Here is a 12,809-nt window from a genome sequence, read left to right as displayed (position 1 = left end):
ACAATATGGATGCCGTTTGCTGCATGAACATTAACGTATGAAGCAGCTCAAAGAATAACTGTAGTAGGAAATTCAACAGACAGAAGTGTGGGTAATATTAGCAGAGCAATGTTTTAAATGTTGGGTTGTGGGCCAATTCCTGGAAAAACAAGGCCGGGGGGGTTGTCCCTCAGGGTTTTTTTCTTCTTCTTCTTCTGACTTGAATGCCTTAGGTCAGACGTGGTGCCCTCCAGATATTTTGGACAACTTTCACTGAGAGCCAGTGTGGTATAGTGGCAAGAGTGTTGGACTAGGAGCTGGGAGATCTGGGTTCTAGTCCCCACTCGGCCATGGAAGCTCACTGGGTGACTTTGGGCCAGTCACACACTCTCAGCCCAACCCACCTCACAGGGTTGTTGTTGTGAGGATAAAATGGAGAGGAGGAGGATAATGTAAGCTGCCTTGGGTTCCTTGCAAGAGGAAAAAAGGCGGGGTATAAATGCAATCAATCAATCAACTTTCATCATCCCTGGCCATTGCTCATGCTAGCTGGTGGCTGATGGGAGTTCAAGTCCAAAACATCTGGAGAGCACCAAGTGAGGCAAGGTTTCCTTAGGTGAACAGGTTTTGCACTGGGCCTGCTTCCCAGGCTGCCAGAAACAGCTGGACTTTGTGCCCCCTGGCTCAACCACCGGGCTTGCGCTAGGCTCCACCATTCGCTCCAACCAGGTACCAGAGTGTTTGAATCCAAGAACTGGCAGCTTTACAAATTAGGGTAATTAACAAGCCCAAGTCACATTATGAAGATGTTTCTGCTGGTTTTGATTCAGTTATTGTTTTAAAGGAGAACTGAGGAATAACTTTTGTTTTTAAAGCCAGGCCAGAGCAAACTTTGCAGTCCAGACTAACAATCCAAAATTTGGAGTCGGGGGCATGGGGAGAGGCTGACCATAACAGAGATGAATTTAAGCCAGGGTTGGCAACGTGAGGCCCATCGGCACCAATGCACCCCAAGACACCTTTCTTGGGTCCCGTCAGGGTGCCCTTCCCACTTTTTTTAAAGCGCGCGTGCGCGCACACACACACATTTTCTTTCTGATAGCTGGATTCACTGTGAAACAGATTTCTGTTGGCGCTGAAAACTGTGGGTTCAAAGGAGTTTTTTAGTGCATTGTGGCTCACACTCCACCTCTGCCTTGTACTCAGTCTCCAGGGCAGGTTACTTGTGCTTTACGACACTTCCCATTGCAGCCGTTTTGTGGTGGTGCCTAGGAGTTTCTCAAAATTCCAAACGTACCCACGACCCCAAAAGGTGTCTTTACCCATGATTTAAGCATTGGCTCTCTCCTCACCCCACTTCCCCAATTTCAAAGTTGTCAACTTTTTAGAAAGAGGTGGGGCTGTGCCAAAACCAATTTGGCCTACTTCAAAGCCCTTCATAGAGTACCAGGTCATATAGTGAGTTATTTGGACTCTAATCTAGACAGCCAGGTTTTGATTTTGCAGTGTATTTAAGAAGACTTAAAGGTTCTGTGTATTTAATGAAGAACATAACTAACAATATGCTCTAATGTATTCACATAAAGAGACGGGCTGGAAAACAATTGGGGCAGTTCCTAAATTGCAGGAGGCCCTGCAGGCAGGAGAGTTTTCTACAAAATAAGACCATCATTACAGATCATTTTCCAGGGCTGTTACTTAATGACTCCGGCACAGCCAAAACAGGTCTTAACTTGGCTGTGCTAGAATCATTAACTAACAGTCCTGGGAAATAATCTGTAATAATTATTTTACTTACTTAGGCATCTAATAAACAAAATCAGGAGTTATTTGGCAAGCACAGTATTTGTGAATCCTTGGTAACACCAATATCTTCTTCCAGTAGGCAAGAATCCTGTAACTGGATAGGGGTGAATGCTCCTTCCTTGTTCTCCTCAACCTCTCAGCGGCTTTTGATACCGTTGACCACGGTATCCTCCTGGACCACCTGGAGGGGTTGGGCATTGGAGACACTGTATTGCGGTGGTTCCAGTCCTTCCCCTCCGGCAGGTACCAGAGGGTAGCACTGGGAGAGGTGATTTCAGACCCGTGGCCACTCACTTGTGGGGTGCCACAGGGTTCCATCCTCTCCCCGATGCTATTTAACATATGTGCCTGCCCGGACCTTAAGATCATCATCAGCGGCCCTTCTCCGTGAGCCCCTGCCAAAGGAAGTGAGGCGGGTGGCTACTAGGAGGAGGGCTTTTTCTGCTGTGGCACCCCGGTTCTGGAATGAGCTCCCTAGTGAGGTTCGCCTGGCGACTACATTGTATTCCTTTCAGCGCCAGGTGAGGACCTTTTTATTTTCCCAGGCATTTTAGCATTTTAGCTTTCTAAATTTTTATCTTTGCTGTTTTAAATCTGTATTTTAAACTCCTGCACTGCTGCTAGGTTTTATTGTGGTTGTATTGTTATATTGTGGTTTTAATGTTCTGTATATTTTAAATTGTTTTATTGTGTGTTGCTTGGATTTAATTTTTGTGAACCGCCCAGAGAGCTTCGGCTATTGGGCGGTATAGAAATGAAATAAATAAATAAATAAATAAATAAATAATTTAACATCTATGTGAAGCCACTGGGGGATATCATCAGGAGGTTTGGGGTGCGGTTTCATCAATATGCAGATGACACGCAGCTCTACCTCTTGTTCAAATCTTCACCAAGGTTGCCCGTAGAATCCCTGTCCAAATGTCTGGAGATGGTGAGTGGCTGGATGGGGAGGAATAAGCTGAAGCTGAACCCTGACAAGACCGAGGTACTTTTAGTGGGAGACAAGAGGAGGCTGGGGGATGTTGACCTGGTGTTGAATGGGGTACGGCTACCCTTGAAAGACCAGGTCCGCAGCCTGGGGGTCATTTTGGACTCCCAGCTGTCCATGGAGGCTCAGGTGTCAGCTGTGAGCCGGACAGCGCTGTATCAACTCCATCTGATACGGCGGCTGCGCCCCTTCCTTCCCGACCATCTGCTCCCATCGGTAGTACATGCCCTGGTCTCCTCTCGTTTAGACTACTGTAATGCGCTCTACGTGGGGGTACCCTTGAAGACGGTTCGGAAGCTGCAGCTGGTACAGAACGCGGCGGCTCGCCTGATTAAAGGCAGCTGCCGGCGAGATCACATCACTCTAGTGCTGAAGGAGTTGCACTGGTTGCCAGTTGTTTTCCGGGCCAAATTCAAGGTGTTGGTTTTGACCTTTAAAACCCTATATGGTTCCGGCCCAGCCTATCTCAAGAAGCGCCTCCAGCAACACCAGACAGGCCGCTTAACAAGATCAGCCTCAGATGGCCTTCTCTCTGTCCCATCAGCCAGGACAGCTAGACTGGTGGGGATGAGGGAGAGGGCCTTTTCTGTGGTGGCCCCCACTCTGTGGAACTTCCTCCCTAGGGAACTCCATCATGCCCCTTCCTTAATGAGCTTCCACCATGCATTAAAAACGTGGTTGTTCAGGCAGGCATTTGGGGTGGCTTAGGGTATTTCAGAAAACATTTTTATTGTAGAATTTTATTGTTTTAAACTTTTTATTATATGCTGTACATTGCCCAGAGTGGCTGGGTGACCAGCCAGATGGGTGATTAATAAATTTAATTAATAATAATAATAATAATAATAATAATAAATAACCACCATTCTTAGAACATCAAGAATATGCAAATAGGAACAATATAGTAGACCGGGGGTCCCCAACCTTTTTGGAGCCTGGGTCAGTCCTCTCCTCCTACCACTCCCCAAGTTGCTCCCACACACACATGCACACAGAGGAAGCACACCCACATGGAGCCTGGATAAATGTCAGAGCCAGCAGAACTGAAACAGAGCCTCTTGAATTTGCATTATTTTACATTGGCTCCCTTCAAAACCAACATCAAAGGAAAGCTTACACTGGCATCTATAGACCGCACAGTAAAAATCACAGACTAAAAGCTTGCCAGCACCACCATAGCACAAATTCATAGATGCAAAACAGAGATCCTCATGGCTTTTTTTACATGGGATGCTGACAAAATCACCATCAAATCAAAGAACACATTTGTGTTTTGGGCGGGATACTTTGTCAAAACCAAGAGGATCCATAAGAATCCATGTGAAAAGGATGAAAAATTCAAGGGGATCCCTTTTCTGGATCCCAATTTTACCTGTTTGCGTACATGCATCTTCTCACGTCACACATGCTCCGTGCCCCCTTTCTTTCTAGAACCCCATTCTTTCTCTCTCTCTCTTCCTCTGTGCCCTCTCTCTCACTAACCCACTTTCTCCTTCCCACCACCCACTTCTCGCTACTATCCCCTGGTCCCCCTGGTTGTTCCACTCCCACTTCATTGTTCCTTTCTTCCCCTGCCCTCTGGTCACTGCATCTTACTTTCTGTACCATTACAGTCCTCCTTTGACTCCCACCGGTTGCTCACCTTCTCACATTTTCTGTCCCTATCCTCCTCCCTCTGCCCTGGTCCCTCTGTCCTCCCCCTGCCCCCTAGATGCCACATACTCCTTTTTCCCCTGATGTCCACCTAGCCTCTGTCAGTGGGAGTCAAGAGTGGGGATGGGTGAACATGCAATGTCTTTTGCTTCATTCACATTCCCAAATGCAAGCATCTTTTTTCCCCTGATGGGGAAAAATGCGCACTTTCAAAAGCATGCACTCAAAATGTGCACACACACACACCCTTAGGCTAAAGCATGAAAATACGGATTTGGGGGAAGTGGGCACATCTGAATGTGAATGCATGTCCAGGAAATGGCAAAAGATTCGCAAGAAGTGTGCTCCTGCTCGTGTTTGCATTTGGGGTTGCAAATGAGATATGTCCAAATGATATGTGAACAGGAACTAGATTCTCATACAGCCCTTGCTCAGAGGCATTCTGGGGAAATGAAGCTGGTAGGCAGCTAAAGGCCATCACTTCGCTTTGCAGCACACCTGGCCACCCAGTAATTTCTTTAATTTGGGAGAGGGTGCAAATGGAACTGAAAATAAAATGGCCTGCATGGTAACACCTTTATATGAATATGGTGCAGCCACATTTAGAATTCTTTGCACAGTACTGGATGCCCCATTTAAAAAGAAAAAGTGATGGGCAAGAAGGAAAAGATGTAGAGAAGGTAAATAAGGACATTAAAGGTGAGGGGACATTGTAGAGAAGCAGTAGGCAACCTGGTGCCCTCCAGATGCTTTGCACTACAGTTCCCATAATTTCCACCATTTACCATGCTGGCTAGGGCTGATGGGAGCTGCAGTCTAAAACATCTGGAGGCCTCCAGGTTGCCTACCCAGTGATAGAGAGTTAAAACTTATAGAGTGTTATTGAGAAAGTCATTAAAGAGAATTTGTACCTCCTCTCTTATAATACTGGAACTTGTCCATTGCTTTTCTGGAAACTATTAGAGCAATATTAGTTGTCTTTAGATTCAGGACAGACAAAGGAACATTTTTCTTAAGGCAAAGTATAATGAATTTGGAGAATCCAGTGCCGCAAAGTATAGTGATGGCCACTGGATTTAAATGGGGATTAGACAAATTTCCCAAGGATCAGGAAAACATCATGGCAAACATCATCTGGCCCCATCCATCAGCCAGAGGGCTAATGACTATTGAGTTGTGTATGTGAAGGGTCTGGGGGAGGGGGGTGTCTGTATTATTACAACCTGTTGTCAGCCACTTTGAGAATCATTCAAGTGAATAGCGGAAGGAATAAAAAATAAGTTTAAAAAAGAGCTTCGGCTATCAGGCGGTATAGAAATATAATTTTAAAAAATAGGTCTACCACTGGCCGTTACCCGTGACAGCTAAATGGAACTCCCATGTTCAGAGGCAATGCATCCCTAAATAACCCGCTTGGTTTGCTTTCCAGAAGAACCTGGCTGGCTAGCCACTGCTTGAAACAGGATGCCCGCCTGGATGGTCTGATCCAGCAAGGCTCTTATGCTCATATTAGCCAAGACTATAAGGACCTGTTGCATTCCTTCAGCTCCCATTGGCAAACATTTACCACCCTTAGACTAAACAGCAGTCATTGAGGAAAGGCTTTTTCTGGCCAAATCTTCAGATCCACACATACAAAAAATAAACGGAGAAACAAAACAGCCATTTGTCTCTCCAAGGAACCTGGCACAGAACTACTCTGCTTCTTAGCCTGCCGAGTTTCTCCCTGCTCTGTGTTATTCCAAAGGACGCAATGCAACTTCAGCTACATTTCTGGAAGAGAACAAATACTAGCATAGGGCAAATGCATGTACAGATCCCTGGGACCATTTCATCACCAGATACCTGAGATCAGTTCAAACATGCAGGCACTGGGATGGTACAGTCCTCTCATACCATTGTACCACCTTGCATTCATGAAACAAGTCGCTTGTTGAAGCCTAGGCTTCCCTCTGAAGCAGTATGCCTTAACACACAGAGGAGCTTTAAAAGGATGACCTACCCATGCCAATGTAAAATCTGAGGTGGTACACTGACGTGAGAGGACTAGATTACAGCTCTTTCTGCACAGCCCTTACCCTCCAAGGCTGAGGCTGCTACCAGGGGTCCCCACATTCAGCCACCAATGGCGACCCTCCCTCCACTCTATTGACTGCTGCTGCTCAGGATGCCCTGCATAAAGTTCTCCAGGAACAGGGAATGAGAGAGAGAGAGAGAGAGAGAAGTGTCTTTCACTTCATGCAGCACTTTTGCAGAAGGCAGAAGCAGCACAGCTCTCTCCTGCTGCCTTTTTGGAAAACCCCAATGTGATGTGAGAGCAGAGCTGGCCTTTACATGAAGTAGAGTGAAGCCTCCCACCAAAGCAGCAAATTTCTGTGATTGGCGTGGCTCAAACAACGTCCCGTCCCCAGCCACATCACTTGCACAAGAAATGTTAGCCTGCAGAAGAGAAATAAGGAGGTGATGGCTGACAGGGCACTTCTGGTGGCATGGATTCAGCTCTTCTGGCCAGCTGCCGGAAAGGGTCAAAGACTGGTGCAATTCTGAGAACAATCTCCCTGCCCTTCTCTCCCAGCTGCTCTTTATTTTATCATTACCAGTTATGGTCTTGCCAGACATGGCCCCCACTGGCAATCTGGTGAGTGCATTTGTGGACTTCCAGGTACAGGAACAGAGAGAAAAGGAAGAGTAACAAATGAGAGGGATGCAGAGATCCACGACAGGGCAGAGAGGGGAAAGAGTTAATAGAATGGCTTTAAAAAAGACTGTGCCAGCATCATAATAAATAAATACATAAAAATCATGGTTTATGCAGAGATGAAGTCCTCTTGCAATAATACTAGTGCAAAAGTGGCCCTTAGTTATTTGAGTGGTAGAGCATAGGGGCCCATCACCCTCCAGTTGGGTTTATTCATATTCCAAGATGTTCTTAAAAGCAACATGTTGTAGAGAGCTCTCAGGAGGACTGGACTGAGTGAACTTTGGCTTTATAAATGCATACTCCTGGGAGAGAGAGACAACCTTCATGTTCTTACAGGTATTTTATAGCCTTTCAATCCACAAAGAAAGCTGGCAACAAACCAAAAGCAACCTTCTTTTTTTTAACCAAAACAATCATAGAAATCGTATTAGAAGTGTACCTGTGGAGTGTTAGGATATACAGTGTACTTCTCCACAGGACTGCCCATGTAATCCAGGGAAAGGTGAGAGGGATCAGGCGGAGTCCTTTGTCTGCATGAACTAGCTTTGAGTATCTAGGAAAGGCAAAGGGAAGGTCTTGAAAATGCTGAGATGGCACTGATTTTTTCAAAGGGAGTCTTGTCAAGGTTTTCTGCTTGCAGCTTCTAGGATCACTTTCTCTAATCCCAGATGTTTATACAATAAACCCTTAGAAGCTGCAGCCCATTTTCAATCCAGCTCTCCACTTCATGAACCCTGGGTGGTATTGGCACTCCTGGCAACTTCCAAAATGTAGCATTACTGCTCTGTTATAAAGATACTGACTAACGTTACATTCATTCATACTGTTCTCCTTTGTTAATACAGATATGCTGGGTGGAATACATTGGGGTGCTGCTTCCAAGAGCTACCCACGTACATTGATAGTTAGAATATAGCTGGCTACCTTTGAGTGAGTAGCCAGTGGGACCCTCTAGCCCCAGTGTTGTCCACTTTGACTGGTAGCAACTCAACAAGATCTCTCAGGTAGAAAGCTTTCCTTGTCTCACTACCTGTAACTAAAGGTTCCAGAAGGTTGGACTAAGGATTCCGCATAAGGCACAGCTCTTCCTGGACTTCATCACCATAATGCAAGTGAGGAGCTCATACTCCACTATGTAAAAAAGAATAATCCCAGTGCACAGAAAGCTAGCACTCCAGGGAGAAAGCCCACCTAAAACCCCTCTCCCTGATCTGCTACCTTTCTACAGGTCAAGAAGCTATGATGTGGGGGAGCATTCAAAAATGCAATCCTCCACTCTACTGGTATAGTCCAAAGGGGTTGCGCTACATGAGGTTTGGGAACAACAGTCTGGATCTCTGTACAGAAGTGGAGCTTTGGGGCCTTAGTAAAACTTTCAGATTTTAATGTTCAATGCTCACTGGAGAGGAGAAAACCGGGTGGCATGATTTTATGTTTCCCTTTAACTCCAGTCCAGACAGCCAAACCAGTCTTCACTTCATAATCTTCTCTTCAGGAAACACTGAAGCCAGAATACATCATGTGGGCAAATTACTTGTGCTCCTTTTCCCTGAGCCTGTCACGTTCCTTGCCTTAACTAACAAAACAGACCCAATGCAGTGCACAGCTTTCACTGGTTTTAAGCAAAAGTTCTCCCAGACGCTACTGCAAAATAGACACTCAGGCTGAAAAATATACAGCAAATAATGATGTCTTAAAGCATTTCAGGGAATTTGCTACTCTCTCTCCAAGACAGCAGTGCCCAGTTTATCAGCACTGCCTGCAGGGCTTTCGCTGTGGCAAATGTTCCATGGTTCATAGCATATGCTCATGGCTATATTCTACAAATTGTAGTCTGGAGGTGCAGAGAGGTAGGTGGATGGGTGGGGGACATGGCTGGGAGGGAGGCAAAACTAAAATAACAAGGTCGTTACTAGTAACGGTTGAAGTGAACTGGATGAACTGTGAAGATTGCAGGGATTTTTGTACAGCCTCCATTATGTTCTTGGCACAGTTACCTTCATCTCTAGCACTTGGAGCAGAAGTGTATACTAGGAGAAAATATTGTAATTTCCTTCAGTAGGATTTTAAGCAGCCCCTTTACATAGATAAGGATTTTAAGCAACCCCTTTACATGTCAAGCTTGCAGAATCCATTCTGGCTTTTACTAGAACCCAGAGGCCCACCAACCAGTCCGGTGCAAAACAGTGGCTCAAGCAGGTGGACATGTGCTGAGAATTAAGGAACAGGGTGCCTCTGAGCTCAGGAATTTGCAGTCAGTACCAGAACCAAGTTGACAAGGCCTTTCACACACACAGAAAATCCACCCCATCCCACCCCACATTCTCTCTGAACAACCTATTTGGGAGTGGAGGGTAGAGCTTTTTAGTTGTCTATTATTAGACAATTTGAAGTCAAAAAGCTGCATATCAACCCAAAGATCTCATTCTACCTGATCTGGAAGAAGGCATCCAAGGGGCTTTGGAAGGTCTAATCAAAACCCTGTCTCTAAATGCAGAGCTCAAGTCTCCGCTCATATGTAACTTACTCTCTTTCTTTTAAAAAGAACTTTATTTGTTAATACATTTTCCCCTCTTGTTGCCATTTTTATTATTTGTTATAAAGTTCTGACTTTTGCAAAGTCTAATGTCCAAAGACAAAGATGCTCTATAAAATTAAGAGATGTCAAGGTATGTATATGTCAACAAATGTAGGTCAGTAGATTCCCCTGCCCCCAATGACTGTAAGCCACAATGACTACTTCCTGACATTCAGCTAATCTCACTCCAACATATGCTACACTATGGCCTCCGACAGCCAATTGTCTATCAATAACCTGCAAACATGAGTTGGCTATATAAGAACTCCACCCCTCCAGTGCAAGCCAGGAAATCCTGCAAAGATGACTTCTCTATTAATCATTCAGTCCCAGAAGGGAATGGATATCACCAAATACCACAAATCCTGGCACATATTTTCCTTTCCCTTCAACAGGCCTCATATCCTGGTAATTCCACTTGATTTCCTTTTTCAATCAAGTCTCACTTAGAGTTGTTACATCATTTTTGTGTTTAACACACACACTTGCCCGAGACCAGACATCTGATGCTCCTTATAACCGAACAGGATCTACACAGATTTTATAAGCTAACATGGAAGTTATAATTCTCCTGTCCTTGGGGGGGGGGGGGGGGGAAACAACTTTACAAGGACTGAGGCATAAAATCTGCTTGTGAAACATCCAGTTTCACTTTTTAAAAATCTGGTGGAGTTTGGAGTCACTGTAAATAGAGGAGGTTTTTAAATAAATAAAAGCTGAAGTTACAAAGGAAACTCCAGTCACTTGGACAAATTCTACTTCTTGCGATGCTGTTTTATTTGCTTGGTAGTATAAATACTTACCATACCAAGTAAAATTAGGATTTATATGCAGGTATTTTGCAAAGCAATACTGTGTATCCAACAGAGAATTTTTGTTAATAAACAAACTCTTCATAGTTGCAGGGAAGAGTTTGGAAACATGCAAAATGAGGGGTGGGGGTGGGGGAGCTATGGAAGAATGGGAGGAAGTGGGCAAGATTTCCTATGATCAGAAAGGCAGGGACTTAAATTCCATACGTTCCTTCCATTACTATTCCTTCAATTACTACCTTCTCCAGTTCTAAATGTAAAGCTCCTGTCTCTCTTCCAGCCTGTGTTACAGAGCAGCTTCAGATGTGCTGACTCTCTGGAGACATGTATTGTGAGCTATATATTTCATTGGCAGTACCCCAACACCTTGGCTGAAGGTTCCAGAAGCAGCAGCATAAAAAACTGTGAAGAAACTTATTAAGACTCTGGAGGGCCACAGAGTGAAGAAGCTACAGCGTGGATTTGCTTCCTCCATTGATTAAAGGGAGTTTTTCCCAGTCATGACGGAAAGATGTGAATGCCTGCCTGATTATCATGCCACCACCCAGTCAACAAACCCAACAATGGTATCTTTGAATTGCCCAATCTTTGATGGAATATGTGGCCCAATCCTGAAGTATTTCCACCCACACACAGGTCAACAGGTTCAGGTATCACCTTGATACCTTTTGTTCCCAATACAGATACCTAATTATCTCTTACTGTACAGTTATGGCCCTATATAGCCAGTCGTATGTCAATCAATCAGTCAAGGGGCAAGAAACCTTGCTGAGCTTTCTTTTGATTTCCCAGAACCAAAATATTGTTCTCTTTCTTTTGACCCATTTGGGTCCAGCCTCTGAGCCATCAAGTCTTTCATACTTTTTGTTTTGAATCCTTTAACTGCCCTGGAGTTTGGGAAGAAGGTCTTCATTCTTTTCACTTGGGCACTGCTCACGCTTGTGAGCCTTAGCTCTAAGAATAACTTGGGGCCCAACTGGCTTCCAATATTGTTTCTCATGACTCTTTCCTACCACAATTCTCTGTTCCACTCTGGTGCCTACCCATCATTTCCAGAGGCAGAGTCCTGTACTTTCCTATTGAACCTCCTTGTTTCCATCTTTGCCCAGAGAAATCTATTTAGCTTGTACATGCACAGCGAGAGCTTCACCCCCTGGTTTAGCACCCAGTGGTTCACAGCCAGGTTCCATACGTTACAGGAACACAGCTCGACCTGCAAGGATATGTAGGCAGCCTGCACCCTCCATGTGAGTTGCTGTCTTAGAGTCCAAGGCTGGTGGTCAAGTAGAGGACCTAAAGCATTGGAAAGTAGTTACTAGAGGTCTCAAGATGAGCACAACCCTTTTTAATCTTACTGGGGATTCTAAAGAGAAGCCCCTTCTTTAAGGCTCCCCCACCCCATTCAATTTTTAACTAAATTGTGGTGGATCCAGGGTGCCTGCAAACAGCTAAAGCTCCATTAGGTCTCCTAATCATAGTCCTTTGCTCTTTCTGGACAGCATGGTACCCAATAGCACCTAAGTGGCTTGAGGCTTTTACCCCATTTTTAAATTCAGAAGTAAACCCGAGAAACCCAAGGGCACTCTATGCCCATAGTATGTTCCTACCTATTTGCAACCATCCAGGAAGTGAAGCCTTTGGGGTTCCCCTTATTCTGAATCCAGGCAAGTATAACTGCGTATGTTCTATTTCTTCTCCATACCTCCTATATCTATCCATTTCTGCCCCTACAGCCCAACATTGTCACCAGCACCTGAGCTTCCTAGGTCATATAGCTGCCCAATCCTCTACCTTTCTATTCCAAAATGCCACCTTAAACTCCTGATTTGGCAAACACCAATTTCTCCAACCGTTGTCTTTCTCTATAGCCCTATTCATGCATTCCAAACCTGGGGAGGCTAAACACACAAGGAGAGGGTGCACACTAACTCTGCCCCCTTCACCATCATTTTCATTGTCCTGTACTCATGGAGGACGAGTTTCTGAAAAGGAGAGGCAGAGTTAATAAATTAATGCTTTTTAAAAGAAGGCTGGTGCTCTTGGGTTTTATAGTGTGTGTGTGTGTGTGTGTGTGGTTTGGGAACGTGTACGCGCATGCGTGTACACAGATATTATTGTTCTGTTCCAGGGTGTGCTTTCTTCAGCAATTTATTTATGTAATGGGATTCAAAACAGATTCACCAGATTGTACTTCTTCACACTTCGAAAAGAAAGCACTTTCTTTTCACCCTGAAAAGTACTTGTCATCATAAAAAGATTTTGAGAGTCTTTGGATTATAGAAGAGATTA

General features: G+C 44.8%; 1 protein-coding gene across 5 annotated transcripts in view; it reads right to left on the bottom strand.

Moving 5' to 3' along the window:
* The window catches only part of MAP2K6 (mitogen-activated protein kinase kinase 6), a 157,618-nt gene that overhangs the window by 102,772 nt on the left and 42,037 nt on the right, over positions 1–12,809 (bottom strand). The window lies entirely within an intron of this gene.

This window comes from Heloderma suspectum, chromosome 2 (assembly GCF_057233095.1).
Source record: "Heloderma suspectum isolate Gila_16-S chromosome 2, 16-S_ref, whole genome shotgun sequence".
Lineage (NCBI taxonomy): Eukaryota > Metazoa > Chordata > Lepidosauria > Squamata > Helodermatidae > Heloderma > Heloderma suspectum.
Note: the sequence above shows the minus strand (reverse complement) of the source record. Positions and strands in the feature narration are given on the sequence as shown.